The sequence below is a fragment of the Piliocolobus tephrosceles genome, chromosome 4 (assembly GCF_002776525.5).
Source record: "Piliocolobus tephrosceles isolate RC106 chromosome 4, ASM277652v3, whole genome shotgun sequence".
Classification (NCBI taxonomy): domain Eukaryota; kingdom Metazoa; phylum Chordata; class Mammalia; order Primates; family Cercopithecidae; genus Piliocolobus; species Piliocolobus tephrosceles.
In genome coordinates this window covers 159077922-159100021 of record NC_045437.1, presented here as the reverse complement: position 1 = coordinate 159100021, position 22100 = coordinate 159077922, and the positions used below count along the sequence as shown (strand labels likewise).

General features: G+C 38.0%; 1 pseudogene; it reads left to right on the top strand.

The window, feature by feature from the left end:
* The first annotated feature begins 2029 nt into the window (after positions 1 to 2029).
* Positions 2030 to 21720, top strand: LOC111530712 (annotated as a pseudogene).
* Positions 21721 to 22100: the final 380 nt, after the last annotated feature.

Sequence of the window (22100 nt, the reverse complement as noted above, 5' to 3'; positions counted from 1 at the left end):
AGACAGGGTTTCACCATGTTGGCCAGTCTCGAACTCCTGACCTCAAGTGATTTGCCCACCTCAGCCTCCCAAATGCTAGGATTATAGGCATAAGCCACTGCGCTAGCCTTAATGTACAATCCTTGAGTACCGCAATGATCAGAACATGAAGTGTCATCATCAGAACTGTCTTTTAAACACAAGAAAAGATTGGAAGATAGTCAAAATCTTCAAGTAATTTGAAAACATGGTAAAAATGTGAATCCTTTGGGTGGTGGGAGCAACCAACACCCTCTCAACCATGCCAATTATTCTTCATATAAAAATTCCGTTGGTTTCCATGAAGAATATAAATACTAATAGTCCCATTTCATTAATGAAGGACCTAAAAGCTCAAATGACCTACTTAAGGTCAGACAATGAGTCAAAACTAGAAATAGATACTATGTCTGCTGGCACTACTCCTTAAATGAAGAAACAAAAATATCATTTTGAGTTCATTGAAACTTTACTGCTATAAAATTGAAAAAATATATCGAAGAGTATGATTTCAAAAAAAGACAATATATATTTTATAGTATAGATTTGTCTTTTGCCATTTTAACTTCAAGGAACATGGCCTTAATTTAGGTTGGAAAGTTTTTCGGAAAGCAGCAGCAACAATTTTCCAGCTGGGCAAGTAAATATGCCATGGAGTCACCATTCATCTCAGTCATTCTTTTCCACAGTAAGTGGACGTGAAAGAACTGAATGAACATTAAACAAAGCTTGCCATATTCAGTAAATCTCTCCAGGACCTTGAAGACAGATTGAAATAAAGTACTGTCCAGATTCATTTTCTGCATTAACCAACATAAAATAATTAAATAGCAAAACTCCAGGAGGCCCATAGGCCATTATTAACAGATCTGTAGAAATGGGGAGGAAAATATTTGGTAGTGGAGACAGGACTTAACTGCAGAGTAAATTACTTGTGCGTACTGGAGGAGAATCTCTCAAAGATTCATTCAGCTCAAAAGTTTATTCTTCTTTGTAAAAAGGTGGGTGAGTCCATCCTGCTCCAGAAGTACAGAAGGGAACATTTTGTCATAGTTGGGCATCAGCAGTCATAAATGTAGCATTGCACAATCTGAGCAAGAACTAATGGAAGTAGAAATAAGCAAAGCTGTAGATGTAAACCTGATAAAGATTCTGTGCTTGAATGCTGAACTTTAGGGAATTACTAGTATAAAGAGAAAAAATTCTTCCAATGATCATATCAGCCCTGATGAGAGTGACCAACTGTGACAAACACAAAATTAGGGTACATCTTGGCTCACAGCAATGTCAACACCACATTTGTGCTGTTCCACTACCCTGCTGCTCATGACTGGTGAAAATAGAGGTTAAAAACACTAGAAAAAAAGTTGGATGAGTCCATGCCTTTCTCCTGAGAATCTGGAGTTCAAACAGAAAGACACGGGGTCCCATGGAGACATGGGCTGACTCACAAAAAGAGCAGCACCCTAACATTGGCTCCATGCACTTCAGTTACTATGGTACCAGACCTAGACTTTGTCCCTGCTTCCCAAAACCATAATTGCTTGGTTTGGGGCATGGTTTGTTTTTTTTTTTTTTTTTTTTTTTGGTTTGTGTAGCTACCTCCATTTTCTGCTGGAATTACCCAGTCATTTTTTTTTTCTATTGGTTTCAATAAAGCAAGCCTTGCCCAATACATCTGTACAGTATCAATGTCATGGAATTATGTGAGATACAATTGGGTGTGAGCCACAGAAACGACTGAGCAAATGATGCTAAATGAAATGCCCCACTCTAACCGCAAAGTTCCAAATAGAAGTAGGAAACATACATTAGTCTTGTTCACTCCTCATTAGGAGATAGTTAATGGACCAAAAGGCACATAGAAGGTATATTTATATGTGGTCTTTTTGTGTTTGTGCTTAAGTTAATGATTTACAAATTTTATGTACTTTATACTGGAGTTTGGGTCTAGTTCTTCTCAAAGAGTTAATCAAATTTATTCTCCAACACTTAGAGAGTCCAGATCAAAATGATGCCCAAAAGAGACACTGTTATTTGGAGTGTCTACAGTCATGCAGATAATACAGATGTAAATAAATTAGGTGAGTCGAATGATGAAGATCATGGGGGAGAAAACACAATGAAATGAGATTGTGCATTTATTTTAAAACATTCTGAACAGATGGTGCTTATCTTTAACACAAGTGATATGTGGACGCCAAGAAGGCAATGATCTAATGAATATATATTTGCAAGATAGTTTTCTTAGACATGTGCACCAGTTCAACGTATGTTATGCTGGCAAAATACATTTTCAAACCTTACCTTAAGTTTTAAACGTAAGTTACAAGGATATCAGCCATTCTTTGCAATCGTGCTTTCCACAAGTGTTATGGTAAAGCTGACTATTTCATTGCAATACACAGAATAAAAGTGGAAACAGACTCTTGGAATCCATTGGAAAAATAGTATCAGCACTGTGCAACTGGAACTCATCAAAATTTGTATTTAAGAAACGTCTAGGGTTTTTTGTTAGAGCTTTTATATATTTGTTTTCAAATGAACTTTTCAATATAATTGCTAATATATATGCAATATAACCATAGAGACTTGCCACTTCCCTATGGTTTATATTCTGTAATATATTTAGAATTAATTGTCTTGGATCCTAATTTTGTTTAACTCATATTTTGAATTATTGACATTGCAAAAGTGCAGTTATTGTTCATTTTGGAGAATCTTAGTTAAAAATGTTTCATTATGATAAAGCTTTAATACATAATATACATAATGATTTTTAATAACCTTGATAAGATTAGATCTGTAACTGTTTAATTCAACCAAATGGAGATATTATGTTTTGTTTATTGCTCAAATTTTATTTCTTGACAAGATGATTAGAAAATAACTTTTATCTTGCTAATTGTTTAGTGAAATAAATTTCATTTTTTCAGAAAACCTTGTATAATACTATAGAACAACATTACCAAACCATATTTATAAAACCCAAAATGTTGCAACAGTCTGTGAAATGTGGGATGTGAGAGGCATATTGTTCAGTTTATGAACTCCTCAATGGAAATGCATTTGATAACAGGCATAGTTATTGTTCAAAAATAATGAAGAAAGTTAAAAATAAAGCCCCACACATTCCTTTCTTCTGATATTTTAATGGAAAAAGGCAGAGAACACAGTTGGGACACTATTGTGTACTTTCTAACCTAAAGATGATGCAGTCATTACTCATGACATTTAACAAGTTAAAATTTTAATAATTTACTTAATAAACATATTCAGATTTTTCAAAGACCTTTTGCATACATCTCATATTGGATACTAAAAAATAAACAATGACATTCAATAAGCAGTATTTCCAATTTAGAATGAGGAATTTGAAGTTTAAATTATTTAATGTTCTTACTCAAGACTGGCCACAGTCTTGGATAAGACAGCTAGGACTTATACCTTTCTTTTCTGGCTCTAAAATTCTGTTTTCTTCACTATGTCACATATAGTGTTGCCACAGACAAAAACTTTGTTTTTAACTATCCTTTTGTAATTTCCTTCAATTTCAAGTTATGAGCCATGAAAGAAGGCTATCTCATTACTACATACCAAAGGTCTCAGGTTTTTGTGATAAGTAACTTTTTCATTTCCAAGAAAACTTCACATTATAAAGATAGGTACACTATTAGTGACAAAAAAAAAATTCCACAGTTGTAGGGAAAGGTAACTCACTCGTTTCATCTAGTGACCTAGTCATTATTTCAATGGGTATTTATTTTTTGCTTACTCTGAACACAATATTGAATTTAGTAGTGAAAAAGACAAAACTATCTCACTGAGCTTATGATGATTGCAATGGCAGACTGGAAGAAAAATAAGCAATTAAATAAATTCTGATAAGTAATCTGAAGAGGTAATACTGTTTCTAGAAGATAATATTGGAAAAGCTTTCAAACTATGCAAAGAGTAACTGTGCTGTCGTCCCAGCCATATAAAGTATAAGAAGAGAACAGAGTGTCTAGTCATATAGACACTGAAGTCACACTCCTTGGACTTCAATATCCTGATTCTTAACTGGGTGACTTTGGAGAAGTCGCTTAATTTTACAAAACCTCCATGTCTTCTCATGGGGATACCTCAAACGCATAGCCAGGTAGAAAATGCATTGAGAGGAGATCAATGCATTCAAAAAGATCCACAAAATTCATCTGTGGGAAGTGGGGAAGAACCAGTAAGCCTGGAGTTGCCTGGTCCTCCAGCCATCCTAGAATGTAGTTGCTCAGCCAACAGAAGTTGAGAGTGAAAGTTCTGTCCCCTGTCACAGAAAGATAATGCAAAGTGTTACTACAAAGGAATGACAAAAAGAAAAGGGAAAAAGACTCAATGAATGTCAGAGAGAGTTGGAGAAACTTGGCAACTGCTGAGTCATAAAAGATTCAAGAGATTAAGAAGAAAGACACTTAAGGACCTTCTAGTGTGTTTAATTAGCTGTATTCCTCTTAATATTCATCTCTGAGAGATCTAAGTAAAAGTTGAGTGTTGTGTTTAATTACATTTGTCGGCTGGACAATGTTTTTTGTTTTTTGTTTTCCATGAATCAATTTTTTAAAAGACAAACATCCCATTTGAATACAGACTGAGAATATGAATAGGTGAGTTACAAAATGATGGCTCATATATTCTATTTCTACTCATGTCAGAAATAGGTGTCAGTTTGTTAAATCGTTCTTTACTAGTAATTAAGTTGTGCCATTTTTAAAATTCATTGGAATAAATTTTTATAGTATCCTCATACATAATTTAATACCAATAGGATCTAAAGTGATGTTCCATTCTTAATTCCTGATGTTGGCAATTATAGCTTTTTTTAATATATATATACTTTAAGTTCTAGGGTACATGTGCACAATGTGCAGGTTTGTTACATATGTATACTTGTGCCATGTTGGTGTGCTGCACCCATCAACTCGTCAGCACCCATCAACTCGTCATTTACATCAGGTATAACTCCCAATGCAATCCCTCCCCCTCCCCCTTCCCCATAATAGGCCCTGGTGTGTGATGTTCCCCTTCCAGAGTCCGAGTGATCTCATTGTTCAGTTCCCACCTACGAGGGAGAACATGCCGTGTTTGGTTTTCTGCTCTTGTGATAGTTTGCTGAGAATGATGTTTTCCAGCTGCATCCATGTCCCTACAAAGGACACAAACTCATCCTTTTTTATGGCTGCATAGTTTTCCATGGTGTATATGTGCCACATTTTCTTAATCCAATCTGTCACTGATGGACATTTGGGTTGATTCCAAGACTTTGCTATTGTGAATAGTGCCGCAATAAACATACGTGTGCATGTGTCTTTATAGCAGCATGATTTATAATCCTTTGGGTATATACCCAGTAATGGGATGGCTGGGTCAAATGGTATTTCTAGTTCTAGATCCTTGAGGAATCACCATACTGTTTTCCACAATGGTTGAACCAGTTTACAATCCCACCAACAGTGTAAAATTGTTCCTATTTCTCCACATCCTCTCTAGCACCTGTTGTTTCCTGACATTTTAATGATTGTCATTCTAACTGGTGTGAGATGGTATCTCATTGTGGTTTTGATTTGCATTTCTCTGATGACCAGTGATAATGAGCATTTTTTCATGTGTCTGTTGGCTGTATGCATGTCTTCTTTTGAGAAACGTCTATTCATATCCTTTGCCCATTTTTTGATGGGGTTGTTTGTTTTTCTCTTGTAAATTTGTTTGAGTTCTTTGTAGGTTCTGGATATTAGCCCTTTGTCAGATGAGTAGATTGCAAAAATTTTCTCCCATTCTGTAGGCTGCCTGTTCGCTCTGATGGTAGTTTCTTTTGCTGTGCAGAAGCTCTTTAGTTTAATTAGATCCCATTTGTCAATTTTGGCTTTTGTTGCCATTGCTTTTGGTGTTTTAGATATGAAGTCCTTGCCCATGCCTATGTCCTGAATGTTATTACCTAGGTTTTCTTCTAGGGTTTTTATCGTTTTAGTCTAACATTTAAGTCTCTAATCCATCTTGAATTAATTTTTGTATAAAGAGTAAGGAAAGGATCCAGTTTCAGCTTTCTACTTATGGCTAGCCAATTTTCCCAGCACCATTTACATGATTGTATATTTAGAAAACCCCATCGTCTCAACCCAAAATCTCCTTAAGCTGATAAGCAACTTCAGCAAAGTCTCAGGATACAAAATCAATGTGCAAAAATCACAAGCATTCTTATACACCAGTAACAGACAAACAGAGAGCCAAATCATGAATGAACTTCCATTCACAATTGCTTCAAAGAGAATAAAATACCTAGGAATCCAACTGACAAGGGATGTAAAGGACCTCTTCAAGGAGAACTGCAAACCACTGCTCAGTGAAATAAAAGAGGACACAAACAAATGGAAGAACATACCATGCTCATGGATAGGAAGAATCAATATCGTGAAAATGGCCATACTGCCCAAGGTAATCTATAGATTCAATGCCATCCCCATTAAGCTACCAATGACTTTCTTCACAGAATTGGAAAAAACTGCTCTAAAGTTCATATGAAACCAAAAAAGACCCCACATTGCCAAGACAATCCTAAGTCAAAAGAACAAAGCTGGAGGCATCATGCTACCTGACTTCAAACTCTACTACAAGGCTACAGTAACCAAAACAGCATGGTACTGGTACCAAAACAGAGATATAGACCAATGGAACAGAACAGAGTCCTCAGAAATAATACCACACATCTACAGCCATCTGATCTTTGACAAACCTGAGAAAAACAAGAAATGGGGTATGGATTCCCTATTTAATAAAGGGGCTGGACAATGTTTATTTGAAAGTTGCACTATGTAGAAACCGAACCACATTGGATTATACAAGTTGGTGATACACCCAGGTTGATGTTACAAGATGATTAGCATAGTGCATCTCACAAAATAAGCACTGGAAAATTAAATGTTATTGTCATTATTCACAATGTATTCTAAATTTACAAAACTTAGAAACTCCTATTTTTATTATTTTTGTCAGAAGACAGAAGAAATTATCTGCACAAATTCTAAGAAAAGCTACAACACCTGAACATCGAAGCTCTTTGCTTTCTATAGCTGAAACAAAGAGAAAAAATAAGTGGATCGCACAGGTTTAATTGTCTAATACAACAAAATTAGTGTGTAGGAAAATAAATGTATTTACCTGGGTCTGAGTGCTGAAAGAAATTAGTCATAAGTCCTCCTTTACATAAGAACTAACATATTTTTAGAGTTCCCAAGATGACTCTAACTACCAAAGAGTATTGGTGAGACTGTTAATGACTCCCCTCAGATCCATTCTCTCCTTTGCACTTATAGGAATAGAACCCTTGATTTCTGGTGCATACCTGGCTACCTAGAATAAGAACTAAATTTCTCAGCCCTGTATTTTGTTGCACATCACCATGTGACTAAATTTTATGCAACAGACTGTAATAAAGAGTGATGCCTACCCCCTCTGAACTTGTTCTTACAGGAGAAGCCATGCCGCTTCATTCCTCCATCCTCCTATTGCTGCTTGACTGATGGTATAAAACCTGGAGCTCTGTCACTTACCATGAGGAAGGAAATCATAAGCAAGGAAAACAGAGAGAAATTTATGAATGGTGCCTGGTCTCTGGACAAGATCATCCAGATTCTCATGGTCATCCCTGGATTGTGAAAGTAGGATCACATTCTTCACATAAAGAGGATGCTTCTCTGGTCTGCCAGAACAGGTACTGGCCATTTTATCTAAAATCTGTACATAACCTTAGAAAGAGGAATGTTAGCACCCATCCCTGACTTAGATTTTTAAATACAAGAATATCCTCTATTAGAAAATTCTTATTGTCTATTTGAACTCTCATGGTATATTTTTATGAAACTTGTGAAAGTGACTTAAAAGGTTCAGATCAAGGTTGAGATTAGGTGACTTGACCCCAGACTATGTATTTCTATTAAACCAAATATAATAGAAAGGCAAAATGCCATAAATGTCAAGAGAAATTTTAAATCACATTTGAATAGTTTACTATTCAGTAAACAGCAGATTAAAATTTAAAATTAGTGTCTCTCTCTCTCTCTCCCCCCCTCTCTCTCCTGCTCTCTCTCCCTCCCTCCCTCCTTCTATCTCCTTTCCTCCCCTCCCTCTCTGTGTATTAATGCATCACTCTTATAATTTATAAAGAAAAAAAGCCAACACTTATGGAATATATTTAAAAGGATACTTGGAAAATCTTGTCTCACCAGCTTAGGAGAGAAATCTTGGCTATTTTCTACAAGACAATACCGTCTTCATCTGGAAATGGATGGATTTAATACAAGAAAATGATGCTTCAAAATATGGCCATTCCATTTCTAAGAGGTAATTTATATTAGTTACACATGGAAGGGGAAAAGTTTGGGTTATTTTTCAAAATTGTTTAAGTCCTGAGGAATTTGACATGTTTTTTTACTTTCTAATGCTTCTATGAATAAAAGAGGTATCCCAAATTAGAAACAAAAAGTCATCATTGGATGTCACCATTGTCAATTCTTTTAGGTATGAATGAGGGAGACTGGATAGCAGTGAAGATTGGACCTCAATAGATTTCTTTCTAGCACTAACATTCGTGATTCCATGATTCAACTGAAAGTATAAATTTGAATATGTTTCTTTTAAATTCAAAACAGATGAACAAAAGTAGTCTCATGACATCCCACCAGCCATCATTAAGCTGAATCTTGCACATCGGAAGAACAGGTAGTTGCTTAGCTTCCAAACCTATCTTCACAAAAGTAGGAGTTGAACTGATGCACAGGAATTGAACTCATTCCTAAGTAGGACAAAAAAATGGACCTCTCCAGCCTATGGAAGGTCAGGCATACAACACACAAGACAGTGTCTACAAAGACTTGATATTCACAATGAACACCAAGTTAATTTTCAGGCCTCATGGCAGTATTATTTTTGGTCAGATGTCCTCTAACATAAACCTAAAATTATTTTATAAATTGCTTTTTTGTGAACTTACAAGGAAATAATTTTATTCTAGGTATCAAAGATGTATATGTGATTTAGCTTACATATTTGAGGAAAACATAGTCACTTCATTCAAGGCCTTTCCTTTTTCCTTTTATATTGAAATTGTAATTTTACTTATGAGCTCTCAAAAGCTACATTTAATTATTTCTGGTTTTTTTTGGATTTTTTTAGCCACTCAAGTTTCTCTTTGGCAGGTAGAAATGAAAAAATCTATATGCTATTAAATACTTAAATAGCTAACAAATCGGTGTGGAGAGAGGTGAAATGAAAGAGAGTCCAGTTCCAGGGACTCTGCCATGTAAGTTTCCTACACCCAGAATAAGGACAAAATAGAAAATGCATTTGAAATTGACTGTCAAGGTTCAGAAAGTGTGGTGGAGACAGATGTAGTGTAACTCTTTTAATATTTACTCAACAGGACAAGTCAAATAATTTTTCTGATTCAATTGTAATTTGAAAAATCATTGAAAATAATTTACCATTAATATCCACTACAGAGAGCTTTTATTTTTTCCATGAAACATTGTCAATTGCTTTGGCATTGGCAGCTCTCACTGTGCAAAAACAGAAAGGAAAAGAAAAGAAAAAAAGTAGTCTTGGAAATGGAGTACCTGTAAAGCCAGTCCTAGAGCTATTGGAAATAACTGGGGGTTCACAGGAAATATGCTCACTAAGTTTGACTCCAACAACTCATCAAATAGTTGTCCAATTGATTATTTGATCTACTTCTCTAAAATCTATTAACTATTTCTCAGATTCACTTTCCATTCCTACTTTCTCTAGATGTCCAGCTTAAGCATTTTCACACTTGAAATGTTTCTTTTTTTTTTTGAGACGGAGTCTCGCTCTAATGTTTCTTACAATGTCTCTTGGGTAGTCTCTTACAAAAAGAGTAAAGTTAATCCAGAATGTTTAATCTAATTTCTTTGAGCAACTAGAAGCAAACAGATTTACTTTACTGTGCTGGGTTTGTAATGCCTAGAAAAGATAGCTAAGCCAAAACCTGACATTTAATTAATGGAAAATGTCACTTTAAGGAAAGTTAAACACAGCCATGGAGTACTGACCCAGAACCTAGGCAAATGGACTTCTACCCTGATTTTTCCACTCCTTCATTACTACTCAGGAAAAAGTCACTTTACTTATTTAGGATTAAGCCTCCTCATCTTGGGAAGAAATATTTACTAAAACAAGTATTTCTTAAAGTTGCTTCTACTATAAAATTCTACAAAATAAAAGTAGTTAATTGATGACTAGAAGTGCTTGTGTGTTTATTAAATAGTATGATTTTGATACCTCATCAATAAAATCAATCCTACTACCTTACACTACGAAGAGCACTTGGATATTCACATATTGTAGTGTGGACATTCTTTGCCACCTCCTCAGTTGGACTCAGGGGTTCACCCCAACCTTTTTCATGACTTTAACACCTAAATGTTCTTGAACATACGGTCTTGTAAACTTCTTCCCAAAAAGAAATATTTTGATGAACGGGTTTGACCTTCCCAAGATCCCAGCATCTTTCAAAATTTCAAAATAAATAATAAACGTTAATACATTACCTCATTATGAAAGTAATGTTTGCTCTGAGAAATTGAGAAAAACAAAAAACTAGCAAGTGAGAACAGTTTTTTCACAATTTTATAACTCAGAGATCCTATCTGCTATTGTTTATCCCCTCACAATCTTGTGGATGTGTACAAATTAGTTGTGATTTCTGTTGTATTAGTTTGTTTTCACATTGCTATAAAGACACTACCCAAGACTAGGTAATTTATAAAGAAAAGAGTTTTAATTGACTCACAGTTCTGCATAACTGGGGAGGTCTCAGGAAACTTATAATCATGGCAGAAGGTAAAGGAGACACCTTCTTCACAAGGCAGCAGGGGAGAGAAGAGAAAGTGAAGGGGGAACAGTGCTTTATAAAACCATCAAATCTCATGAGAACTCACTCCCTATCATGAGAACAGCATAGAGGAAACCACCCCCATGATCCAACAACCTCCACCAAGTCCCTCCCTTGACACGTGCGGATTGCAATTCAAGATGAGATTTGGGTGTGGACACAGAGCAAAACCATAGCATTCCACCCATGGCCCCTCCCAAATCTCATGTCCTCACATTTCAAAACACAATCATACCTTCCCAACAGTCTCCCAAAGTTTTAACTCATTCCAGAATTAATCCAAAAGTTCAAGTCCAATGTCTCATCTAAGACAAGGCAAGTCCCTTCCACCTAGGAGCTTGTAAAATCAAAATCAAGTCAGTTACTTCCAAGATACAATGGAGGTACAGGCATTGAATAAATGCTCCCATTCCAAACGGGAGAGATTGGCCAAAACAAAGGGGTCATCCAAGTCCAAAATCCAGCAGGGCAGTCATTAAATCTTAAAGCTCCAAAATAATCTCCTTTGACACCATGTCTCACATCTAGGGCATACTGATGCAAAGGGTAGGCTCCCATGGCTTTGAGCAGCTCTGCCTCTGTGACTTTGCAGGGTTCAGCCCCTGCAGCTGCTTTCATGAGCTGGCATTAAGTAACTGTGGCTTTTCTAGGCACACAGTGCAAGCTGTCAGTGGATCTGCTATTCTGGGGTCTGGAGGATGGTGGCCCTCCTCTCACAGCTCTTCTAGGCAGTGCCCCAGCAAGGATTCTGTGTGGGGGCTTCAACCCCACATTTCTCTTCTGCACTGCACTAGCAGAGGTTCTCCATGAGGACTCTGCCCCTGCAGCAGACTTCTGCTTGGACATACAGGCATTTCCATACATCCTCCGAAATCTAGGTGGAGGCTCCCAAAACTCAATTCTTAAACTCTGCATCCACAGGCCAAACACCACATGGAAGCCACCAAGTCTTGGGGTTTGCACCCTCTGAAGCAATAGCCCAAGCTGTACGCTGGCTACTTTTAGTCATGGCTAAAGCTGGAGTGGCTGAGACGCAGGGCACCAAGTCCCAAGGCTGCATACAGCACATGTGCCCAAGGCCCTGGCCCATGAAACCATTTTTTCCTCCTGGGCCTCCAAGTCTGTGATGAGAGGGGCTGCTATGAAGGTCTCTGATGTGACCTGGAAACATTTTCCCCATTGTTTTGGTGATTAACATTCAGCTTCTTATTATTTATGCAAATTTCTATAGCTGGTTTGGATTTCTCCCGAGAAAATGAGGTTTTCTTTTCTACTGCATAGTCAGACTGCAAATTTTCCAAACGTTTATGTTCTGCTTCCCTTTTAAACATAAGTTTCAATTCCAGACCATCTCTCTCTGAAGTTCAAAGTTTCATAGATTTCTAGAGCAGGGGCAAAATGCCATCAGTCTCTTTGCTAAAACATAGCAAGAGTGACCTTTGCTCCAGTTCCCAAGAAGTTTCGTGTCTTCATCTGAGACCCACCTCAACCTGTACCTCATTGTCCATATCACTATCAGCATTTTGGTCAAAACCATTAACAAGTCTCTGGGAAGTTCCAAACTTTGCCACATCTTCCTGTCTTCTTCTGAACCCTCTAGACTGTTCCAACCTCTGCCTGTTACCCAGTTCCAAAGTGGCTTCCACATTTTCAGGTTATCTTTATAGCAGTACCCCAATCTCTGTGGTACCAATTTACTGTATTAGTCCATTTCCACAATGCTATAAAGATACTACCTGAGACTGTGTAATTTATAAACAAAGGAGGTTTTATTGACTCACAGTTCCACATGGCTGGGGAGGCCTCAGGAAACTTATAATCAAGGCAGAAGGGGAAGGAGGAATATCTTACATGGCAGCAGACAAGAGAAAACATGTGAAGGAGGAACTGTCAAATACTTATAAAACCATCTCATGAGAACTCACTCTTTATCATGAGAACAGCAAGAAGGAAATATGCCCCCATGATCCATTCACCTCTCCCCAGGTCTCTCTCTTGACATGTGGGGATTACGATTCAAGGTGAGATTTGGGTGAGGACACAGAGCCAAACCATATCACTGGTATATTCAAAATGTTATAATACTGATTATAAATGTCAGGTTTCTTTATTGTAAGAATAATATAGACACATTGCATATGGCTTAAAAGCAAGGGGGAAATTCAAAGAAAAAAATAAAACCATCTAAAATCTCATTTAAGAAGATAAACAATTGTCTGGAGAGGAATAGGAAAAGCTCTAGAAAGGGGGTTCATTATGATCATCTTTAGCCATTGGCATTCTGATCCCATGCATTGATTACTGTGTGGGAGGAAGGATCATGATCATCATCATGGGCCCACAGATGAGACAGCTCAGCTATGCAGACCTAGCTTCCAGATGTTTGTAGAACACAAGTCATATTTAAGCATTTATTTTAAAAATTCATGTCTCTTATTTGTACTTAAGCCTATCTTCACTTTCACACAGCTGAATATTTGTAATTATCTTCTATGTTTGGCATTCAGCTGCAAAACAATAAAAACACAGGATACACACAAAAAGAAGACAGACATTGGACATAGTGGCCTATTTTTAACCATTGTATGTCTATATGCATATAGTTTACAAAGTGCATATTATACTCCATACAATGACCCAAGATGAGGTGTTGGAGCTGAGGCTCCTAAAAGGGCTATAACTTCAGCTCTACTAACTAATACCATTTGCAATTTTTAGGAAGATGATGTAAATAAAGTTCCTAACTGATGGATAATTTGTCCTCTCAAGAGTCACATCCACACCTGTGTCAGACTTTGACTACCACTTGTTTCAGCAATTCTACAACCACCACACATTTGGCACCTCCCTAGAAGAACTGATGGATCTTAGTATAGATTTGCACTCATGGCAAAGATTTTTTACAACACAGTAAGGCTACACAGACAAATCAACAAGGCATAGAATACAGCAGACAGAGTCTGGTTGCATTCACATGCAGGTTTCCTATGTTCTCCCAGAAAGGGCCACAGAGAGCTCACTGCCCCTCCAACAGTGAAATACAGCAACATATGTATAATGTTTCTGCCAGTAAAGCCATTATAGGACTCTGATCTCAAGGTTTTTATAGGGGGACTGGTCACACAGGCACTCTCTGCATAGCCACAACAACTAAAATTCTATACTACCAGATTGAAAGCAGGTAGGTGGTCATCCTCAATCTTATTATCTAGGCAGACTGGTAAAGAGGCCTTATTAGCACCATGAACATTTCAAGGTCAAGTTTCCAGATGCCAGTTCTGCCTTTTGCTGGGAGTTTTGCTAGGCCTCTTTTAGATTCCATTTTATTACTCATTAATTGGGTGATATAATAAGGAATATAGTTGTGAGACCCCAGGCCTCATGGAGCACGTAGTACAATGCCCAACACATAGCATCCTATGCTAGCCATTATCATTGCAGAGTTGAACAAAATTATATTAAATATTACTTTTAATAAATCAATGTTGTAAAATATGTAATACGAGTTTTAAAGATACTGAAAAGAAACGTACAAGCTCCTTTGGTAATAAAAATAGGTATTATGTTGATTTATGCAATTGTATTTGTCTGCAGTTTTAGTGGGGGTTTTTTTGGAAGAAAGTACTTTATCTAACAAAGGCCCTATAACTGTATCCCCACTATTTGAAGGGTATAAGCATTATGAGCAAGTATTGGAAAAGAGCAACATAGGTTAGTGATTTCAATGATCCTCACATTTTCAAGAGATTTCATTTGAATCATGATGTGAAGGTTTGCTTTTCCTAATACTGGGAAAGCAAAAGCAGCAGAATAAAAATGAGCTGAGTAGTTCTACAAGGTCAGACTGCACCCCTGTACTCACTGGTGTCATAAATGAGAAAACATGTCTTTTGCTTATTGAATACTTTAATGTGTCAGTTAATTGGCTTTATGCTTTTATTTCATTTAACCGTCACAACAACCATGTGAATTAGGTATCATTATCTGTACAGATTAGAGAACTGTGACCCAGGAAATCTATGTAACATGTCCAAGGTAGCCCCAGTAAGAGCAGGTCTAGGAATTCAAACTTGGAAATGTCCAGCTGTGGCCAGGACTCTTCACCACTTTGTCATACTGCTTATCTGGACCTAAAAGAGCTTTGCATGTCCAAAAGTTCACCCATGCTAATCACTCTTTCACACTGCCTTTACTTGACTCAAAACATTCAAACTGCTGGACACAGGGGAAAGCAGATTCAGATTAACCCAGAATGTAAGAGTTATTCAAAGGTTATTTAATTATTATTCTGCTTTTCAATTGACTTCCCCCAAAATAACTCCATACAGATGTGAGATTTTTTAATGCCCTTGCTGCAGCTAGTTTTATATAAAAAGATTTTAGAGGTAATCTATTAGGAAGCAAAAATTTTCAACAAACAAAAGATATAAAACACAATGCATTTGGAAACCCAGAAAAACCATTTTATCTAGACTTCCTTTTTCTAGAGAAGTACGTTCTTTGCATTGTTCTCTCCAGAAATTTTGCCTTGATGCTATATTCAAGGTGCACAAAACACACACATGCACATCCACGCGCACACGTGCGCGCGCGCACATACGGTTTAAAAACAAAGAATGCAGGAAATTCAAAGCAGCATAGTCAAAAGCCCCAGGGAACTTTCAGTAAGCCAATGCATTCCATGACTAGATTTCTTGGTTTTAACAGGAGAAAATACATAGAACCTAAACCCCTGAGATCAGTGTCTCCATTTCAAGGTCACTTGTGTAACGCAGAAAAACATCACCCTGTTTTAAACAGTGAAGAAGGAAAAGCAGGACTCAGCATGTCAGGTGTGGAATAGCAGCAACCAGAGAATCTTTTTTCCAAAAATTAAAAACAGGAGCATAAACCATGCAGAGAAGTACAATCTCATAAAACTGCAACAGTACATCTGGTCTGTGACCTCAAGAAGCTAAACTAATTTCTGACTTAAGGGAAGTATTGACATATTTCTCAAGCTCTGCACTACACATAGGAACCCATGGGAGCTGAACCATGGAAAATGTTCCAGAAGCTACTAGTTTTAAATAAAAGCATCCTAAGAGGCTCCAGGGAGATTTTGGGACAATTTTTTAAGTGATTAAGTGCTATTAATGTCACATCACAGAAAAATTTGGGGGAAAAAAGCCTCTAGCATGGTCTTCCCCCGACTGTGTTGCTCACTTTTGATGTCTCTTTAGATTATCACCAAAGAATAGTTCTTTCTAATTAGTGAGAGAGTGCAGGGCTCAGGAAGAAATTCTAACATGTTTGGACCACGTATTAGTTCGTTTTCACACTGCTGATAAAGACACCCGAAACTGGAAACAAAAAGAGGTCTAATTGGACTTCTGATTCCGCATGGCTGGGGAGGCCTCAGAACCATGGCGGGAGGCGAAAGGCACCTCTTACGTGGTGGCAGCAAGAGAAGAATGAGGAAGAAGCAAGTGGAAACCCCTGATAAACCCATCACATCTCATTAGACTTATTCACTATCATGAGAACAGCACAGGAAAGACCCGCCCCCATGATTCAATTACCTCCCTCTGGGTCCCTCCCACAAAAGGTGAGAGTTCTGGGAGATACAATTCAAGTTGAGATTTGGGTGGGGACAGAGCCAAAGCATATCAGGTCAAGAGAAAAAATAGATGGTCAGATACATATATAAATTGAAATATAGATATAAATATATCTAATACACTCTTCATTACAATTGAAGGAAAGGACATCCTTCATGTAATATTTATTTCCCTTCAGAGAAAAGTATATTTAATTTTCAACTCCACAGAGCTGCTACAATCGTTTTTTAACCCATGCCCAAAATCAAGAACTGTACTTATCTATGGTAACCAGCCACTGCCGGACGTGTATAAATGTCCAGACACATAGGAAAACAGGGCCAAAATGGAGAAGCCTTCAGATGAGAGCCAAGAGAGGGGCAATCTCATAGGCTTTAACATCTTCCTTCTACCATGAAAGGATTTGATGTTTCTTGGTGATCATAGGGTGACTATAAGTTCTGGGGTGCTCTAGACCTGTTATCCTGGCGCCCTATTACTCTCAAAAGTACTTCAGTTCAGATATAGTGTCTTAACCATAGCAATGCTTTAGAAACTGCTATAATGACATATATTATATCTATAGAGGAATATGAATATATACGGCCACTATTGCCATCTACAAACCCTTTCTAAACAAAGATTTGAAACCAGGTAGTGCCTGTCTTACCATAGAAGTCCAGTGGCATTTTAAGTAACTTCAATAAGAACTGACTCTAGGCTGGGCACAGTGACTCATGCCTGTAATCTCAGCACTTTGGGAGGCCGAGGCAGGGGGATCACCTGAGGTCAGGAGTTCGAGACCAATCTGGCCAACATGGTGAAACTCCATCTCTACTAAAAACAAAAACAAAAAACTAGTCAGGCGTGGTGGCATGCACCTATAGTCCCAGCTACTCAGGAGGCTGAGGCACAAAAATTGCTTGAACCCGTGAAGTGGAGTTTGCAGTGAGCTGAGACTGTGCCACTACACTCCAGTCTGGGTGACAGAGTGAGACTCCATCTCAAAAAAAAAAAGAACTGACACTGTTATAGCTTGCCAAGCGGTTCTGGTTTGATGGTATTATTTATTGGTCTTATGAGTTTTGTTAGTCTAATTCCTTCTGGATCACAGTACTTGTAGACCACAAAAATTTCTGCTGTTCAGAAACTGTCATAAAGCAGCATTGATGTTTACTTACTGCCCATCAATACTTCTCATGTCAATCTTAAAAGAGCCAGTAATTATACTGACTAGTGTGTTCATGATTCAAAAGAAACAAATATGGTTTCATTTTAGTTCTTCTGTTTTCTCTTTTGAAGTTGTAGTCAACATACCAGTACTTTTTTATTAACACTATAATTCTCATTACATTATTTTATCAATTTTCAAAGTAACATAGGTAATAGAGCATATAAGAAAAAATTCAGCCTTCTTAAGGCAGAAGAATAAAAGTGGCTAAGATTTGTTGGGTGCTTATTAAATCCTAGGAACTGTTCTAAGTCATTTATGTATTAACACTCTTCCTTGGGGGATGACATCAGCAATATGGCACAATAGGAAGCTCCAAACCATTCTTCTCCCCTACAGACAATGATTCAACAACAACACATGGACCAGATCCCTTTGTGAGAAATCCAGAAACTAGATCAGAGGCTCCTGCACTCTGGGGAAGCATGAAATCAGTCACACTGACCAACAGGAAAATTTGTGGCAATCACTCAACAGAGCCCATATCCCCAGCATAGCCCAGAGTGATCATGAGGTAATTCTCAACTCCAAGCATCTTCCTGGGGAAGGAAAGAGAAGACTGGAACATAGGCCTAATATTCAGACATTTTGTGGGGCTACCCAAGGGACGGGTTTCTGTCTTTCATGAATATGAGCATGGACAAGAAACAGCACCAAGTTGGGAGCCACTAAGCACAAAGGTGATGGTAAGAATTATAACAAACTCACTCGCCATTCTCTCCTACCCCCAGTTCAGCACAGCACAAGTGGGAGAAACTCCTAACTCCTGAGTTCTTGCTGGGGAGGAAAAGAGTTACCGTCTCTATCCGACATTTCCAGCTTTTCAGAGGGCTGCCTGCGGGCCTGGCTTCTGTTCCATCCATTTTGGGTACTTGTGGGATGCAGGATATTTTCGACGTTTGGGAATCACTAAGAACAAAAAACAGCTGAGTAGCTTACTGCTACTCCAAGGACGTATGGTGCAGAAGACAGAGGCTGATGCAACTTGGTAGTTTCTCCCTCAGGGGTAAAGGAGGGAGTGGAACATGTGTCCAATGCTCCAGCTTCTACAGCATCTGCCTGAGAAATGAATTTCTGCCTAACCTGACTCAGAATGCTATTGGGACCCTGACAGGGTGCCACTGAGAATAAAACCTGGGTGACCAAAGGCAGCTTCAGAGAACCTGCAGTACTCCAGATGAACACCAGAGGGAGGAAGAGATAATGACCTTCAGAAAAAAGAAAACTGGTAATTAAGAATTTACATGCACAAGTCCAGAGAAGACATATCACCAAAAAATCTTTGAGAGGTCACCAGAATCACTAGCCAGTCTGATTTGTGAAGGTCCCCGTAAGAAGCCAGTAAATACTAGGAGAGTTAGCTGTTTTTTCAAATGTGTGCATCCAAACACAAAATAACAAGGCATCTAAAGACACAGGAAAACACGGCCTAACCAAAGGAATAAAATAAATCTCTAGAAACCAACTTTAATGAAACACAGGTGTATGAATTATCAAAGAATTCAAAATGATCTTCATAAGGATGCCCCATGAGCTCAGGAAAACAGCAAAGAGATAGAAAATACTACAAAGTATCAGATGTAACAATTTGGAGCTGAAGAATAAAATAACTGACTTTAAAAATTCACTAGAGTGATTTGAAGCAGAAGAATCAGTGAACTCAATGACACGTCATTTAAAATTATCCTAACAGAGGAACAAAACGAAAAATGAAGAGAGAAGAAAGCCAAGGACTATGGCACACTAGCAAGCACACCAATATATATACATAATGAGGTCTCACAAGAAAAACAGAGAAAGAAAGAAGTAGAAGAAATAATGGCCCAAAACTTCCCAAATCTGAGAAAGAAAATGGACATAGAGATTCACAAAGCCCAACGGAGTCCGTCACGGATGAACCCAAAGGTCACAATGAGACACATTATAATCAAACTGTCAAAAGTCAAAGACAAAGAGAAAATTTTGAATGCAGCAAGAGATACTTGAGCTCCCATGTTCATTGTGGCATTATTCACAGTAAGCAAGAGATGGAAACAATCTAATTGTCCACTGACAATTGATGAGTGGATAAAGAAAAGATGGTATAAATATATAATGGAATAGTATTTAGCCTTTTAGAAAGAAGAAAATACTATCATATGGTACAGTATGGATAAACCTTGAGGATGTTATGGTAAGTGAAATTAGCCAGTCACAGAAGGACAAATACAAATGATTCTACTTACATGAGGTATTTAAAACAGTGAAACTTACAGAAGCAAAAATTAGAATAGTGATTGCCAGAGGCTGAGGGGAAGAGCAAACGGGGAATTGCCATACTATGAGTATGAGCTTCATCATGCAAAAATGAAAAACATTCTAGAGATCTGCTGTACAACAATATCCATACAGTTAAACATATTGTACTATATACAATTGAAAATGTGTCCATTTTTATGTTTTTTACCTCAATTTTAAAAAATTCATCCACAAAAGAATTGTATGAGGTAAACAGAATAATTTTCCCCACTTTACAGATGGTTAAGCTAAAGCAGAAAGAGTTCAATTCAGTTGCCCAAGGTCATATAGCTACTTAGTGGTACCCAGGATTTTAACCCAGATTTCAATCCAGAGCCTACATCTTAACACCTTGGTCATTACCTCTCTGGACTGCTAAAGAAGTGTGGCAACCAAGTACCTTATTCATCACACCTGTGAGCACTGAGCTCTCCCAGCAATGAACCAAGCACTAAGGCTTGTGAATCACCACTCTGTGACCAAGCCTGTGCTAAGGACCATGAGGCATACAAAAAAGAGTTTAACTCCCATCCTTTCCCCCTTCGGACTTACAGTGTATACAAATTAGCTAAACATTGAAATCACCTGGGGAGTTTTTTGTTTGTTTCTTTGTTTTGAGATGGAGTCTCACTCTATCGCCCAGGCTGGAGTGCAGTAGCACGATTTCGGCTCACTGCAAGCTCCACCTCCCGGGTTCATGCCATTCTCCTGCCCCAGCCTCCCGAGTAGCTGGGACTACAGGCACCCGCCACCATGCCTGGCTAATTTTTTGTACTTTTAGTAGAGATGGGGTTTCACCATGTTAGCCAGGATGGTCTTGATCTCCTGACCTCATGATCCACCCGCCTCGGCCTCCCAAAGTGCCTAGGCAGTTATTTATTTTTTTTAATATGCAAGTGGGTGAGTCTCACCTTCAGAGACTACGATTTGATTGATTTGGACCATAGCCTGGAAATAGGCATTTTTGCAAGCTGCCCAGATGAGTCTAACACACACCCACTGAGTTGAACCACTGATGTAGAGCAACTATTAACCCAAGGGGAAAAGTTATTCCAAACATTTTCCTAAATAATCTAACAGGTAAGGATTCTGGAAGAAGTAAGAGTATGGCGTGAACATAGAGAAGCAACAAAAAGCAAGGAATTATGCAACTATAAAGTGAATGCTTAGTCTCAGAGATCAGAGGCTTAAAAAAAGGATAGATTAAAACCTAAAAAGAAAGGAAAGAAAGATACCAGCACGCTGAAGAAAAGAGAAGTTCCCAACCCTCTTCTTGCTTATTCTTACAATATAATACACAGCTGGGCCCACCTTAGCACATCCTAATTGATACCAAGTTTATCAACTCTTCCATTAATGCCAAACTAGATTTAGCACAGTTAATGATGAATTGTCTATACCAAGTGTATCCCTTGTATAACTGACTGTGTAATGGCTAAAATTGGGAAATGGGGCAGAAGTATTGGGTGGCTCTAAGGATCATCAAGGATTCAAGATTACCTTGCACACACACACAAAGGAACCTATGCAGATGACAGTTTAGTACAGAGAGTAACCCCAAACGACTGTGTTACATTGTGGCCACAGTTGACCGAGACCTTAAGGAACCTAGAAGATTTCTAAACACAGATACAACATCAAGTAGATGCCAAATGATTATGGAGCCCCTTTTCTAAGTTTCTAAGAGTTTCTAACTCTTAGAAAATGAAGTTCTTCTGCCTTCCTGTGACCAACTTTCTCTGTTGCCAGTTAATGCTGGAGCATGAATTATTAATCTATTCATCAATTTGCTCTATTATGAGCTGGTATGATTAAATACTCACTTTTTTATGCTGTTTTGAAAAAAAAATCTAACAGGTGAAATAGATTTGAGAGTGCAGGACGGAGTTGCCAGAGAAAGCTGCAAAGGAACTCTTAAGTTGGCACTGATGCTGAATGAAGTTTGAGTGGGATGAGAAGACAGAGAACAGAGAAGGGAACGAAGGGTGGAATTAGCTTGGTCTTGGGTGGAGGCAGCAGGGAGACAAAGCATATGCCTTTCTTCTTGAGCACAGAA